The sequence below is a fragment of the Arvicola amphibius genome, chromosome 5, assembly GCF_903992535.2.
Source record: "Arvicola amphibius chromosome 5, mArvAmp1.2, whole genome shotgun sequence".
Taxonomy (NCBI): Eukaryota; Metazoa; Chordata; class Mammalia; order Rodentia; family Cricetidae; genus Arvicola; species Arvicola amphibius.
The window spans coordinates 137,694,698-137,712,389 of NC_052051.1; the positions used below are offsets into that span (position 1 = coordinate 137,694,698).

The following is a 17,692-nucleotide window of genomic DNA, read 5'->3' on the forward strand; positions in this document are numbered from 1 at the left end:
GATAGGGGGCAGCGGCTATAGACAGAGGAACAATAGATAAAGGAGCAGAGCAGGGAGGCTAACTACAGATCAGGGGACCAAGCATGTACTGGTGGAACAACCTGCTTCCCCCCTCCTAAGCGCTCCCTCAGCACCCACTCCTAGTTCATCCCCATTCCTAAGAGTCAGCTCCCAATACCTAGAAATACATTTTACCCAGATCTCCTAGTGACCACGCACAGCAGAATCCTAGAAGAGTTCCCTACCAAGCAACACAAAGCCACCACACAGTCCTAAGAAATAAAGAGGGTGACAGAAACCAAGGAATAAAACAACCACCCAACAAAGACAAGATCAAACATTACCACCTAGAACTACAATTAGAAGCCTAGACTCCAGGGTAAAAACACAATCAATAACAGCCAGAACAATGTCTTCATTAGAGCTCAGCAACCCTACAACCGTAGGCCCTGAGAATTGCAACACAGCTGAAGAACAGGACAAAGACCTTAAAATAGCCTTTATGAATATGACAAAGGTCCTTAAAGAGGAGATTAATAATTCTCTTAAAGAAATCTATAAAAATACAAGCCAGCAGTGGAAGAAAATGAATAAAACAGTTCAAGACCTGACCTGAAAGCATAAACAGAATCAGCAAGGAAAACCCAAAACTGGGGCCTGAAGAGGGAAATCTGGAAATGCAAAGTTTAGGAAATTGAACAGAAACCTCAGAGGAAAGTTTCACCAACACAATAAAAGAGAAGAAGCGAGAATCTCAGGCACTGAAGACACTATAGAAGAAATGGATACCTCAGTCAAAGAAAATACTAAATCTACAAACATCCTAGCATTGAAACCTGGAGCACTATGAAAAGATCAAACCTATGAATAATAAGAATAGAGGAAGGAGAAGAAACCCATGTTAAAGGCACAGAAAATATTTTCAACAAAGTCATAGAAAATTTCCCCTAACCTAAAGGAGATGTCTATCAAAGTATAAGAAGCATACAGAATAAAAAAATAGACTGAACCAGAAAAGAAATGGTACCAGTCAAACTTGATGTTGGCATGTAGAAGATTGCAAATAGATCCATACTAATCACTCCGCACCAAACTCAGTTCCAAATGAATTCCAAATATAAAACCAGATATGCTGAACCTGATAGAAGAAAGAGTGGGGAATAGGCTTGAGCTGATTGGCACCGTAAAAGACTTCCTAACACTGTTAGCACAGTTCCTGAGATCAACAATTCATAAATGGGACCTCATGAAACTGAAGAGCTTCTGTAAGGCAAAGGACACTGTCATTTGGACAAAGTGACAGCCTACAGAATGGAAAAAGACTTTTACCAACAGCATATTTGATAGAAGGCTATTATTCAAAATAGATAGAAAGAACTCAAGAATTAGGTATCAAGAAAACAATCCAATTTAAAAATGGGGTACAGATCTAAACAGAGAATTTGCAATAGAGGAATTAAGAAAATGTTTACTAGCCTTAGCCATTGGAGATGCAAATCAAAACTACTTTGAAAACTAATCTTATATCCATCAGAATGTCTAAGATCAATAAAACAAATGCCAGCTTACACTGGCAAGGATGTACAGTAAGGCAAACACTACCCATTACTGGTGGGAATGCAAACTTGTACAGTCACTATGTAAATCAGCGTGGTGGCTCCTCAGAAAATGGGAATCAATCTACCTCAAGATCCAGGTATACCACTCATGGGCATATACCCAAAGGTCACTTCATCCTACCAGAGACACTTGCTCAACCATGTTCCTTACTGCTCTATTCGTAATAACAAAAACTTAGAAACAACCCAGATGTCCCTCAGCAGAGGAATGGTTAAAATAATGTGGTACCTTTAGACAATGGGATATTACTCAGCCATTAAAAAAAATTAAATTCATAGACAAATGGATGGAACTATTAAAAAATTATCTTGTGTGAGGTAAAGCAGACCCAGAAAGACAAATATGATCAGTGCCTTGCTCAGCCGTCATCAGAGAGGGAACAAATACAGAGACCCACACCCAGAAATACGCAGAGAAGGAGAAACTTCAGAACACTCAGCCCTAAACTGAATGTCTGCATTAAATCCCCTCCCCAGATCCTCAGGACTCAGGAAACCCTGCAGAAGAGGGAGCAGAAAGAGTGCAAGAGCCAGAGAGGATCGACACGCATTGGAGCTCACAGAGACTAAGGCAGAACGCCCAAGGCCCGTGTGGATCTACACCAGATAGGGTCTCAGAGTTGAAAGGAGAGGTGGAAGCCTGCTTCTGTCCCTAACCCTTGATAACTACTTGCAAATGACAGTTTAGTTTTTTCTGAGGGTGTCTCACTGGAAAAACAAACTACTCTATGTCCAGCAGTAGATGGCCATCAGAAAAATGAACTCAATGGTACCTTAAAACTTTCTTTTCTTATAATATCATGTAAAGTCTTTATTATTATTATTATTATTATTATTGAATTTATTTTTATTTTTATTTTTTCTTTCTTTTACATTATAGATTCTTTGCATATGTATTACAGCTTCCAGTTTAGTGTTTTAATGGGATATCTGAGTGTACAAAGAACTAGATCTACACATCTATACCTGGTTCTTGTGCCTTTTCTTAGGCTCATTTCCTTCGGTTTGTTTTGATCTATTCTGGAATGTTAGTTTTTGTCTTGTTTTATTTTATTATTATCCTTTAGAAGTCTGTTTATATATAGACCCACCTGAAAATTGGAAACAGACAAGATCGCCTGACAAATTTGGGAGCATGGTGGGGGGAAACGGAGGGTAGAAGGGGAAGAAGTGGGGAAAAGAGGAGGGTTGAGGAGAACTTGGGGAAAAGGAATAGTTGAGATGGAGGAAGGACAGAGATGAGAGCAAGGAAAGAGGTATCTTGGTTGAGGGAGCCATTATAGGGTTAGCAGAAACCTCACTCTAGAGAAATTCCCAGGAATTCACAAGGATGCCCACAGCTAAGACCCTAAGCAACAGAGGAGAGGGGGCCTGATCTTGACTTGCCCTGTAGTCAGACTGATGATTTCTTAAATATCACCATAGAAACTTCATCCAGCAACTGATGGAAACAGAGGCAGAGACCCACATCAGAGCACTGGACTGAGCTCCCAAAGTCCAGTTGAAGAGTGGGAGGAATGAGAATATGATCAAAGAGGTCAAGACCATGATGGGTACACCCACTGAAACAGTCTACCTGAGCTAATAGGAGCTCACCAACTCCAGCTGGACTGGGAAGGAACAAGCATAGGACCAAACTAGTCCCTCTGAATGTGGGTGACAGTTGCATGGCTGGGGCAGACTGTGGGGCCGCTAGCACTGGCACCAGGATTTATCCCTACTGCATGTACTGGCTTTTTGGGAACCTACTCTCTTTGGATGGAAACCTTGCTGAGCCTAGATATAGTAGGGAGAGCCTTGGGCCTTCCACAAATCAATGTGCCTTACCCTCTCTGAGGATTAGGTGGGGGTGGGGTGAAAGGGTGTGTGGAGGGAATGGGAGAAGGGACGGGAGTAAGAACTTGGATTGGTATTTTTTAAAAAAATCTAATAAATTAAAAAATCAAAATCAAAAACAACAATAACAACAAAGAATCCCGTTTGTTTTCTAATGGGAGACAGGGAGGAGTGGTGGGGAAGAATTGGGAGGAGTAGAGAGAGGGAAACAGTAGTTGAGATATATTATATGAGGAAAAAAATTACTCTCAACAAAATAGTAAAAAAGAAAGAAACATCTATAGGCTGCCTACAGGAGACTCTGTTCACATTTAAGGACAGACAGACTTGGCTTTAAGGATGGGAAAAGATATACAAACAAAAATGAAAACAGGAGTACTTATATTACATAAAATAGACTTATCAAAATTGCAAAATGAGGCTACAAAAGTCATTATATCATAACAATGTGACTGTCATCAATAGGCTATAACAGTTGTAGGTATGTTTGTGCCCATTATAGGAACACCTAAATTCATAAATACAGACAGGTCTGAAGAAGAAAGAGATTTCATAATACAATAACAGTAGGGGTCTGGTACCCAAGTTTCATCAAAGACAAACATTTTAGCCAGAAAAACATAATGAAATATGTGGTGTAAACTGATCGTATACTAAACAAACCTACTATCGATGGACAGACAACTCCACCTCATAGCACAATGCATGTTCTTCTCAAGCACATGGAGAGAAGTCTCCAGGAGACAACACTTCTCATGCCCGGTTTGACAACTCGAACAAGACTGAACTTTGATCATGTATCCTTACTGATCACAGAATTATAACACTCAAAATCGCTAACAGGAATTTTGGGGAAATTAATGGATACGTTGAAATTTAAAAGAAGAACAACAAATAATACCTCTGAACAATCAAGGGACCAAGGAAGAAGATAAAGGGGAGATGATGTAAAAATAGGTTGAGATGAAGGGAACAAAGGTCATACTGGAGCATACAGGACGCAGCAAAAGTAATTCTAAGAAAAAGTAAACACCTGCGAAACAAGACCTGAGACTTCATACATACCTGAGACTACATACCTCAAGAAACTGAACAAGACCAAGAAATTAAGCCCAATGTTAGTAAAAGACAGAAAATACTAAAGATCGGGAGGGCAATGCGACAGATAAGAAAAACAATAGACTATCAAATCTCAGGTTAGTTTTCTATAAAGATAAGCAAAATTGATAAATCCTTCACTAAAAAAAAAATCAAAGCAAAGATTCAAAAGTAAAATCAGAAGTGAAAATATAAAATGAAAAATTCCAGAAGTAATTTAAAAGTTTTCAATCTTGCTCCATTCTCAGTAACACGGTAAACCTTTAAAGCATCGAGCATGATCCCATTTAAGAAAGGAATCAGCCTCCACCCTTCGGATCCACAGAGCATAGACTGCAAACCCCACAGTCACTTACTGACATTCTCAGCCACAAAACTGACTACACAGAATCCCAGTGCTATGGAAGAGGATTTGGTACCGTCCCCAGTTTCAGGTACCCACTAAGGTAAGGGTTGAAATGTACATGTAGAACCTAAAGTAAAAATGAAATAATAAAAGTAGGAAGTCGGATGGTGTTTCTGGGGAGCTAATGGCAGGGAAGCATGGAAATTTTGATCCACCACACAAAATTCTGCTAGAAGGAGTGAATTAAAAGAAGTCTGTACCAGTAAAGTGCCCTATACCTTGAGTAATGCCCAGAGTATGGAGTTGAAGGGCTCTTATCACAAAAGCTAAATGTGTGAGGTAATACATATGGTAATTAGCACACATGAGACGGTCCTTAGCACACATACAATATTTTTTCTGCATACTCTGTACCATACACATTTTTTTCCAGGCTAAGGATAAAGCCTGAAGCATGAGAGGCAAATGCTTGACTGCTAAGCCTATACATACATACTTTAAAACAGCACACTTGCCAGGTGTAGAGGTACACACCTTTAATCCCAGCAGTTGGGAGGCAGAGGCAGGCAGATCTCTGTGAGTTCTAGGCCAGCCTGGTCTGGTCTACAGCGTGAGTTCCAGGACAAGCTCCAGAGCTACACAGAACACAGCACACCTGCACTACACAATTGTACTCTTCAATTGATAATAAAGCTGACTTAAATAAGCACAACCAGGAGCCTAAAGCTGACATACTGGAATAGAAGCAGTTCACAACGAACCCCCAAATCAGTGTGGGCATCTTAAATAGTCAGGCAAGAGTCAGCGAAAGAGAAGAGAAAGTTACTTAAAAAAAAGTTGTGTGTGTTGTGTGTGGTATATGTCAGTGGGCATGTGAACATGTGTGTAGACGTATGGAAGTCACCGTCGTAGTCAGAGTTTCTACTGCTTCTATAAAACATCATAACCAATAAACAAGTCGGTAGGAAAAGGTTTGGTTTACACTTCCACATTGCTCTTCATGAACAAAATGAAGTCAGGACAGGAACTCAAATAGGGCAGGAACCTGGAGGCAGGAGCTGATACAGAGGCTATGGAGGGGAGCTGCTACCTTGTTTGCTCCCCATGGCTTGCTCAACCTGCTTTCTAATAGAACCAAGGACCACTACCCAAGGGAGGCAGCACTCACAATGGGCTGGGCCCTCCCACATCTATCACTAATTAAAAAAAAATGCCCTACAGGCTTGCATACAGCCTGTGCTCACGGAGGCATTCTTAACTGAGGTTCCTTCCTCTCAAATGGATTTAGTTTGGGTCAAGCTGACATCAAATGATCTGCCAATTACCACTGTTTACAGTGCAGTTCATAGAGCTCAAGAAGAAAACTGGGATAGTGCAGTTGAGTGAAGAAATGGAGTTTTAAAGCCGGTCCTGGAAAGCCCTACTAGGTCTGTTACGTGGCATCTTACTCCCTCCTCTTGAATGCAGACTGGCCTGATTACACTCCCAATGAATACAGTATATACAAAAAAAACCCACTGGGATTCCTTGTTGAGATGCAAAAGGATTTTGTCTGTGACTTTGGCATCTGCTTTTGTTCATCTCTTGTTCACTCAGAAGGCAGCCAACAACCCTGTGGTGATTGCCTAAGGGACACTCACATAGTAAGGAAGCAGTGCTCCCAGCAAGGGCCAGACTCAGCCACCAATAGCCCAGCTGTAGCTTGTAGTCCACCACCGCCTGTACTGACTGCAGACCTGGTTGTAGACACTGAATCAGACGACCCAGGGCAGATACTCTGAATCCTGGGTTTGCTGTTTTAAGCACTCACTGTTGGGCTAATATCTATGCAGCAATATCTCACTAACACCTAAACTCAAAAAGCAAAAACAAACAAAAACCACTTACAAAAAAAATCTGAATTTACTTCCTTTTTGGTCTAAAATAATCACATTTGAATATGATGGTAGCTGAGTTGTCAAGTGTACCTCTTTACTCTGCATATGTGTGAAGAGACAACTCAGGAGTGATCCAAGCTTATGAAGACATAAAATTCCGTATCGATGTGAGTTCTCTCCATCTCGGGCAATATATGTCTTTGAGTTTGGCAATACGGCAATTCGAGTTAGAAAAGCCTTAGAAGGTAACGCCGTCTCCCTTATCAAGAGCGATGAGACGCGCCTGTCCTCAGGACCCAGAGATGAGGCACATTCGTTAGCACTAATGAGCCGTCACACTACGGCTGCACAGTGTTCTCCGGGCACCCTCTCCTCTCAAGGGCCCATCCGGTCCCCTGTAGGACTGTTCCTGCCTCAAGAATGTTGCTGTGGACAGAGCAATAAAAACACAGATCAAAGTGCTCAGCGGAACGAAACAATCATCTTTGGGTAAGGCTGTCTTGTGGTCTCCTGTCTCCTATCTCCTTAAATGACAAGGAGATTTCCTTAGGAAGGTTACAACAGGTGACGGTAATTCCTCATTTTACACAAGGTTTCTGTCAGGTTCAGAGCACACACGATTAAAAAGCAGTTGATGAGGGAAGAGAAGTACCCCATAAACACCAGTCCTCCCCTCAACCCCTTGTGCCATAAACATTTCAGCTTGCCTCATTAATAAATTTTATTTTCCAAAAATAAAAGTTAGCACTTGGTTATAAAAGGAAAAAAAACCCAACTCTACAAGTAGAAAACAAAAAGACAGATTTCGCCTGGCTAACTTATCAGTACAGAAAGGTGAAAAACCTCTTGCAAATAAGGAATTGTTTAGATGGCTGCACACATTTCTAAGAACACCCATGTTGCCATATATGGATGATAATTCCCCCATTAATAAAGTCTGTGCACACTTTCAGCCAGCCTTCTACAGTAGTTCAAAACCGTCCTTTAGGCTGTGCTGGTAAGGCTCGGTGCTCTCAGAGCCAAAGGCTTTCCCACGCCCCTCCCTCCCTGCAGCGGAGTCCAAATGACATCTCTCCAATGGCCCAGCGAACAGGATCTCACATGCTCAGAGCCTGTATTTCAGGACGTTTCTCTTAAATACTCTTCACGCACCGGGGGCTTGCTTACTTCGACAGTTGCCAAAGCAGCACACAGCAGCACGACACTAGAAAAAGTAGTGTCAACTCAGCCTTTAGAAAGGATGTCCTTTCAAAATCTGGTCATTTAAAAAAAAATTAAGAAGAGGGAAAACAGCTGCAAAGTATACACAATGAAACAGGAAACAAATTAAACAATCGTAGATTTTTTTTTTCCCCAAGGAAGCCAAACCATCAAAGAAATGAGAGACAGGAAAGGGGCTGTCATGTCACCTGATTCATTGTCTATTTGTGGGAAAGCCTTTTCCCCGTTACAGGTCCAGTTCAAACTGCAAGTATCTCAAAAAGGGATGCTCTGAGAGGGTTCAGACCAGTGTGGGCGCGCCCCTCTCCCTCCATCCGACTCCACGGCCATGGCAGGCTAGCCCCAGTGCTTCCTCCAGGCAGTTACAAAAGTTACTACTTCTTTAAACAAAAGCTGGTCCAGTCCTTCTTAACCGCAATTCAGCAGGACGGAGGCACATGCTCACCACTGATTCTTGCCATCTATCAGATACATTAGATTCTGTATGCACACCCTAAAATATTCAATTATACGACAAAAAGATGAACAGGAAAACATTCAGGGAGGAGTGTGCGCTCACGCTTAGGCACTGTCTAGATTATCTTTACATCTCAATCCAGGGCTAGATGACAGTGCGTAGAGTCAACTAAGGTCGTCAACACAACACTGAACCAGCCATGCACTTCTTTGGGCTTCAAAATACAATACTGTAGAATACATAAGATTTATTAGAAAAACTGGCTTAACAAATGAAATTTTAAGGAAAAGCCCGAAGGAGAAACACAATCTACAGGATTTTCTCAAACCACAGCCATGTTTAACTAAAAACAGTTAAAGCAGTTTTTGAAAGTCCAGCTGAAAACTTCCTACATATAAAAGAAACAGGATTTGATTTGAATGTTTTACTTTTTCAAAACAACTTGAGATGCTACTGATAGCATAGATGGTGGAAAACAGAATAGACTACTAGTAAGACAGTTTCATGGTGTGTGATCATAAGTGTAAAATTATCACTGCCTCTTGTTTGTCTTGTTCATATTTTACATTTTTTTCTTTTGTAATTTCTTTCTTATTTGTTTTTCTGCTGTTGGGGATTATCAAACTAGGACCTTGTCTTTTAAATGAATATAAAAAGGTAGAATTTTATTTTCTACTTCATATCTGTGTTCATATTAAAAAATTTCTGAGTGCATCATGACTAACTGAATAATTTTCATCAATGTTTAAAAAAGAATAACTGCTTTTATTGTTGGAAATATTTTATAGCATGCACTTCTGTACATATATACTCACATTTTAAAATTTAAATCCCAAACCTTATATTAGAGCTTAAGCATATTTATCCTGCTAATTGTCTGGCTTAAGAGAATAAAACTATTGATTACCCCTTGTGATTACAACTGAGCAAACAACACACCTTCTTATATGCACTTTATCAAACTGCATGAAAAACATATTAGAGATTGGAGGGGTTGGCAGGGCATGGGTTTAGTCCCTACAAAGCCCTGGGTTTTATTCCTAACACCAAAAAGAAAAAAATGGTGGGGGAGAAAAAAAAATGAGAGTAGAAGGAAAGAAGTTTATTTTACAATAAAAACCCTGCACTGAAACCCACAGCTCCTGGGTCTACCAAGACAAAACCTGTTCTCATACCACCAGCATAGGAGCTTAGTGAGGATCTTAGTGAGAGAGAGCTGGGAGAAGGTCCAGCCTGGTTCTGCTTCCCTTCTTCCCGGTGATTTCTCTGTTGAGCAGGTGAGCCAATGGTCACAGCCTAGGAGACTTTAGTGAATGAATGCTGGATTCATTCACTGACCCGGAAATCACTAGCCATCTTAGGGTACGTGTTTATTCTCACTTGAAGAAATCCACTTAGTTATAACTTTGATAAAGTTTGACGATTCACAAAACAATCTACATGCCTCCCCACTTCTTTTGCTTTTTAATTATCATAATTATAATATAACTTTATCTATATAAAGCCATTATTGTTTAAGAATATGTGTCCTTGATCCTTGTCTCCTTTTGACATTTTTGGTCATCAAAATTTTGAGTTCTTTAGATAGTCTGGATATTAATCCCATCAGATGAATAGTTACACATATTTTCTTCCACCTGTAGATGTCTTTCAGTCTTCCTTTACTCTGCAGAAGCTCTTTGATTTGATCTAGTCCCATTTGCCGATCTTACCATGCCTTTGGGATCCTACCTAAGAAAGAGTCACTGCCTACACCAATGTCTTCAAGCGTTTCCCCTCCATTTTCTTGTGGTCATGTCTAGTTTCCAATCTGATGTGCCCATTTCGAGTTGGGATTTGTGTACGGTCAGAACAAAGGATCACATTCTGTTGCTCTGCATGGTGGGCGATTCTCCAGCATCACCTTTCAGTGCAGAAGTGGAAATGCTCACCACCATGAGTAGATTCGTGCATACTGAATGCATGGGCCCAATCACCACACTATATCCCAGGAAGTGTACAAAGGTTATAGCACAGTGGAAAACACAATGATTTAAAGCTTCCTCAGCCTTCCTAACGCTGTGACCTTTTAATACACTTCCTCATGTTGTGGTGACCCCCAAACATAAAATCATTTTGTTGCTACTTCATAACTATAATTTTGCTACTGTCATGAACTGTGATGTAAATATCTGATATTCAGGATATCTGCTATGTGAACGCCAAAGGGGTCACAGCCCACAGCTTGAGAATGACTAACTTAAAGCCTATTCCCCTTAGGGAAAAAGTTATTGTAAGAAAGTCCAAGTAACTTTACTTTTAAAAAAAATTTACTTTGATTTGTATTCATGTGATGTGAATATGTGTGTGTATGCCACATGAGTGAGGTTGCCTGAGGAAGGCAGAAGAGGGTATCAGATCCCCTAGATCAAGGGGTTGTGAACCACCCGAGGGGGATGATAACTGAATTCATCCTCTGGAAGAGCAGTGCGCTCTCTCAACCATCTGAAGCATTTCTCTAGCCCCAATAAATAAGGGTTTTACAACTTTTACATTTGTTTCCCAAGTTTTTTAATTAAATCAGTTTTTATTATTAACTACATCTTATTTTTAATTATTCTTCTGTAATTCCCCCAAACTTGTCCCTTTTTTCCCAGATACATGCGTTACTATACTCCAGATTCACTCTACTGTGATTTTTACATCAGTGATCACTGTAAAACTCAGGGGATGTAGCCCTAGGGCCCTGGCAACATGGCAAAGGTCTATGCCTTCTGCTTCTGTAGATCTCTAACGTCACATTCTGTTTCGAAGCCCAACTTCATCAGTGCAAAGAAAGCACAAATTCCAAACTTGTATTTTCCCAACCTAACTTAACCTAGCAGGTTGAATTACTGAATTTCATAGTTTTACGTGTGAAAAACAGATGAATGTTTACAATCTCATATAACTTAGCACAAAATAAGTACAACTTGCCTACTCCGCACTATTATACAATACAAAGTAAAGGCCATGTTCTCTTTTAGAAATGAGAATCCGTGTCAATCCTATTTGATCGCTCGTGTTCAGATGGATTCCTGCCATGTGGCCATCCCTGAGCACCCGAGACAGCTGGGGAGAGCAGTGCTGGCAGAGGTTAGGCCGATCCCCGTCCACGGGCTTTCTCTAAACACAAGTGGAATTTCAGTATAGGGACTCATTTATGGTCCACTGTGTTCAGTAAAAACAGAGTTTGGGGAAGCTTTTGCTGCAGGCTTTAGAATGTTCTATATTGATCTTGGCAGTGCCCTCCGTGGACTGATGTGCACATTAAAATGGGGGGAAATTCATTCTGCTGTCTGTGAGGTCATATTTCCTCCATCTTCAGCAGATAGCACTGTCCAGCCCTGCGTTTTCTTTAAAGATTCCAACGGCTGCAACCTGTAGAAACCACCGTTTCACCTTGCTGTTTCCTGAAGTGTGTTGCCTGATTCTTCCCTGGGAGACCCTAGTATTCCAAGCTGACATCAGAGCAGCTATCATTTCCAACTCTTTCTGCTGATCACCCTCTTTATGTGTGAACTCGGCCTTCACCTCCATCTGCTCTTGACATGGTACGAAGGAGAAACAGCCTCTGCCCTTACTGCCAAAACAACATCCCAAATGACAATGACCTGGACAAATGCCTCAAACCCAGCTTTTTCTACCAGGTCTCTTGAACAACTCTCTGTCCATTCAGCACCTTTATCTGTGTCCACTCAGGTGGACACGTGTCTTATGGACACTTATGGACAGTGGAGTAGGTAAAAAGGACCCCTTACAGTGAGCCATGCAATGAGACTCTTGCTTACCCATCTAACATCACCGCATGTCCTAGGGTGCCTCACCTTGTGATTTTGTGTGACCTCCTTTTCTTTCAATATACACCATATTCTCTCACCTTGAAACATTAAGATAACGTAAATGCTTCAGTGAAACGCTTTATCCAGAAATGTCTAGGAAGGATTGCAACCACATTTTTGGGCCATCACAGGTTCACATCAATTTCAATTCCTGGGCTAGAAATAGTTTTTTTGTTTTTGTTTTTGTTTTTGTTTTGTTTTCACCCCTTAACTGATAAACTAACAGTGCTTAGATATCATATGTTTGCAGAAATCCATGATGCTTTCTGCTTCTCTACCCATCTCTGAGACTTGTATTTTATTAACTGTGGCAAAATGCTTCAGAACATTCCCTGAGAGGTTGCTGCTGTGTCAAGAGTTTTCCACCAAAAAGCAGACACAACGCACAAGCCACTGAGACACAGCTGCATCGGTTTTATCGAAATTACATAGAGATTGGGTTACCTCACCAAATACCTAGGCTAGGTCACCTGGCAAGCTTTTTCCGGAGAAGTTACCCAACCTGCAATTTTTGAACTATCCCCTGTAAAAAAACAAGCAATAATATACCCTGCCCCCCCAATTCCATCCAACTCCGTTTGTACCCTCCTCCCCAATCATACAAATCACTAGGCTTTCAGCCACTTTGGAAGAGGGGCTGTTTCCTGTTTATTATTCTATTTCCAGTTTCTATTCCAGTCCTTCAACATAATAAGCATTCAGTAAATATTTACTGAAGCTTAAATAAATTCTTGCCTCTAATTTCTTTCTTTTCGGGCCTGTACTGTCCTTTGCCCAATGATAGGTCACAAATTCATAAAAGCTCAGGTGTTTGTGTCTGCAAGAAAAACCCTCAGAACCTCGATGAAATATTTTCTGAGGTCTTTTTGTCATTGTTTTGTTTCTGTTTGGGGTTTTTAAAGTCTCTATGTCTAGTTTCATGGGGACGAATCGGCAAGGATTGCCATTTAACGGAACTCAGTGCAACAGTTACAGAGAATGGCTGTTGCCATGGAAATGATCATGGAAACATATCCACACTACAAAACTGAAAAAAAAGAGAGTAGATTGCAAAGTTGTATATCATATGGGGGCCTATGACGTAGATGCTATGAATATTCCCCATTTAAAGGAAATGAAGACTAAGGAATGATATTTAATTCACTCAGTATCAAGGCAAAAGTACAGTCAATCCCAGTCAGACTGGCTCCATAGTTCCTACTTGTCCTTCCTCTCCTCTGCCATTTTCTTTATAAGAATACATCAGTGATTACTAATCTTAGTTGTCAACTTGGCATACCTGAGAAGGAACCTCAGTTGAGGAACTGCCTCCATCAGATTGGCCTGTGGTCCTTTCTTTGGGGCATTTAGGCATTTTCTTGATAGCAAAAGGGCTCAGGCTACTGTGGGCTGTATCTCCATGGGCAGGTGTGGCTGGGCTATGTTAAAAAGCTAGCTGAACATGAACAAACCCGGAAGCAAGCCAGTAAGCAGATTTTCTCCATGGCTTCTGCTTCAAGCTCCATCCTGGAGTTCCTGCCTTGGCTTCTCTTAACGGTAGACTGTAACATGTAAGTTTCTCCCCAAACTGCTTTTGGTCCTAGTGTTTATGGCAGGGGCAGAAAGGAAACTAGGACAGCATCGGACTTAGTCGATGCTAACACACGTAGGCTTTAACAGTGGAGAGATTGCCGAATGGAGGATTTTTCACAGACCTATGAGCATGACTCAGGCTTTTGTCTTTAGTGCCTGGAAGCAGACTGCTCTGTATGCAGAAAGCTAGGGAATGATGGGCCCTGAGTGCCAAGCTGTTGCCGTTCACACGTGAGAGTGAGGGTAGACACACCCTCCCTCAGGGCCTCCAACTTTGCCTTTATTTTAGTTAAAAATCTCTCAGAACTACACAGTTTTATTGAATTGAATTCAGCTACTTTGTCAGTGAAAAATCAAATGGAGAAATCTACCTCACAGCTGAGCGGTGAGCTCAGGCCTTTAGTTTCAGCACTCGGGAGCCAGAGACAGGTGAGTTCAAGGCCAGCCTGGTCTACAAGAGCTAGTTCCAGGACAGGCTCCAAAGCTACAGAGAAACCCTGTCTCAAAAAAAACAAAACAAGCAAACAAACAAAAACAAACAAACAAAAAGATTTTTACATTAATAACAGCAAAGGGAGAGAAATACCATACTGTGACTTCTAAGCCTCTTCTTTTAGAATAGATGCCATTTGGAGGTTGTTTCACCTTGCTTTAGTTTGGTTAGCCCTTCCAGGGGAGAAATGAAATCTACAAAGCAAACAATCTTCTCCTTCTTCTTTTTTTTTCTCAGAAAACCAGAGGGCTGCTTTTCCTTTTCCTGTTTTTCCCCCTTCCCGCTATCATCTGGAACACATTAGTTTTGTTGCAGATTGCCTGGAATTACAATCTCGGGGAGCCTCTGAGGGTATTTCTAAGAAAATCTCAAGTGACTTGAGTTGACTTTCTTTTCGTTTTGAAGTTGTAATCCCAGGTAATCGGCAACAAAAAAAATGAACGTATTCCAGATGTTAGATGGAACACATACCAAAGGATCCTAGCCAGCCATATTAAACACGGACACTGTGGGAATGGCTTAGGATAACATGCAGCACGGTGACAATCAGGTGACATTCTCAGGCACGCTGTAGATGGATGCGACTCTGCGCTTCAGAGTTCTCAGGGTTGGCCCAGCTCTCACTCCACACTCAGCAAAGGCTCCCACTGGGTTGCATGCTGATCTTCCGTCTTCACACCTTACCAACAGCTGCCACGGAGACTGTCCTCTGCTAAGCGTAAGGATGTCAGAGACGAAGACCGTCAGGCAAAACAGCTTCATGTTCCACCAGCTTCACAAAGCTATTTTGCACAATGGACACGTTTCCTCACGTCACAGCTAGGACCAGAACTTCTCTTTAAAAAGGAATCATATTTGTTTGGTTGCTGCCCTAGATAAACTCTTGGGGTACAATGAATGATCTCAAGAAATACAGGCAATGGAAGGCATGCTCTGCTCAAGAGGATAATAGTGTCTGTGGCTTCAGAAGTAGACAGAGAACAGAGGGACGAGAGACCCGGCCTAAACATTGAGCTCTTAAGAGGAATAGATCTGTGGAGACTGACACAGGCCATCCTAGAGCCACGATGACTTCAGCCATTCAGCCATCACCCACAGAAATCAAAGTTAAGTCTTATGAGGTAGAGACTGTTCTCATCTTGCAGAGAAAGGAACAGAAGATGGGAGAGAAGCACTAAGGATTTGTTCAGCAATCTGATAGGGTTACTGTACAGGACAGGGGCTATAAATTAATTCTCTCTGTATCTGCAGCATCAAGTACAATGTCCTGGCAATAGAGTATCAGTCAACACATATGCTACAACTAACTGAATAGACATGACTTACAAAAATAATATTTATAATATTATATGCATATTAATTAACTACTAATATGCAAATAATGGGAAATATTAAAACTATTGGCACATAAAATTATATTAATATGGAGTTTGATTTTTAAATACTACATGCTTACTCAAATTTGAAAATCAAACATTGAAGTCTGAATGAAAGATTAATGAGATAGATGTATAGAAAAATGTTGGTATTAATTTCTAGTAAGTATTCTAAAGAAAATGACAGCTATAAAAACAGTATTATGTTATGATAAGGGATCTTGCCTTCTCCAGCCAAATTTTTATTAAAAATAATGTATTTTATGTGTATGGGTGTCTGTAGGAATGCACCACATGTGGGCTTAATGCCTGCGGAGCCCAGAAAAAGGCACTGGATCCGTGGAAATGGAGTTACAGATGGTTGAGCCACCTCTTCAGGTCCCAGATTTTCTCACAATTAAAAGAAAATTCAATTAAGTCATCTAAGTTTTAATAGAAAGAAGTGGAACTGTTGGAAACATCACCTTTAAGTGAAATAGAATTTTAAGATTGTCCCTCAATATCTAAGGTTTTCATTGGGGAATTTTTAAAATTTCATGCGCTTCAGCTAATAATGAGCAGCCAATCCCATGGACAGAATGACAGGAAATTAACCAGGGTCTGAACGCTTAAATGCACTACCACAAAGTTCATATATTGAATCATAACCTTCAAAGTAAAAATAGTACTGCACGGAGTATTTTGGGGGTGGCTAGGCTATAAGGATGCAGCCCTCCTATGTGGGGTAAGTACCCTTACTGAAGCACCCTGGGGATTCCCTGCTCCACCATGTGAGAACATCATCTATGACATGGGAAACAGGCCTTCATTAGACAATTTGCCGGTGCCTTGACCTTAGATTTTCAAAAGTTTTGTGAGAAAAAAAAAAAGTTGTATGAGTATCTTGTTATTTACAAGATACTCTTGCATGAGATTTGAATATAACAACCACAACAGGCAGCAGCCTGACCTTCAGAGCCACATGGAGTCAGAGCATTACCGGAGCTTATGTGTGCTGGCACAGCCATCTACTGTCTCTGCACCCTGCCATCGATGCCCTCTGTAACCCAGAGCTTTATCTGATCTAAATTCATATATCTGATTCCTGATAGCAACCATATTTTCCTTCTGTAAAGAAGTAAGATTATAGAGTGTTTCTCAATGGGGTCTCCTTGAGCGTTGGGGAGAACACCTTTATGCTCTGGTGTGCTCTATTAACACAGACAGGTCTAGTCCCCAGTTTGCTGATGTGCCTCCAACACCCTGCCCCCAATCTTACCATGCTTCTCTTTCTAACTCTGCGCTTTTCAAAGATTCTGGTCAAGAACAGATAAAATTCTACAGGAGGGTTTCATCTGCACCCCTGTCTATCCAGGTAAAGGTGTCACCTTTCTTCCTAGGAGGCCATTCCTGCATCTTAGTCAGGGTATAAGAACCAAGACACCCCCAGGATGCTTCCTCTTGCTTGCCCTTCCATCTCCGTCTCTCAGTTTCTTAAGACCTCCAGCAACAGAGGCTCAGCCACTGCTTGAGTCTCCTACTGTGGCCTCTTCACATCTGCCCCTCTTAGTCTTCCTAGAAGGGGCCCTGCTCCCTATGTCTCCTGTATGAGTCACTCCGGTATCTCCTGCTGGAACTCACCACTGAAAGTCACTGCCATCTGGAGATACACAGGGAAGCATTTCCCTGCCTGGATCCCCCACAGATTTGGACAGAACTCTACAGACTTCCAAACCTTGGTCCAGGTTTTCCTCTGCCAACTGTAAGCTCCTGGGGACAGAAAATTGTTCGTTTTACTCCTGTTTCCATACAACTGGAGAGAAAAACCTGAAATGAATGCAAGGAAATAAAATGTGGATCCAGAAGGAGAAGCGGCACCTCCCACTTTGTTACTATTCTGAGAATCGTGGTTTTGAGGATCTAGGTGAAACAAAGTACACAACACACATGAGAAATTC

At 41.3% G+C, this 17,692-nt stretch overlaps 1 protein-coding gene across 1 annotated transcript in view; it reads right to left on the reverse strand.

Annotated features, from left to right (window-relative positions):
• Piezo2 (piezo type mechanosensitive ion channel component 2) overlaps positions 1-17,692 on the reverse strand; it is a 345,375-nt gene that overhangs the window by 282,280 nt on the left and 45,403 nt on the right.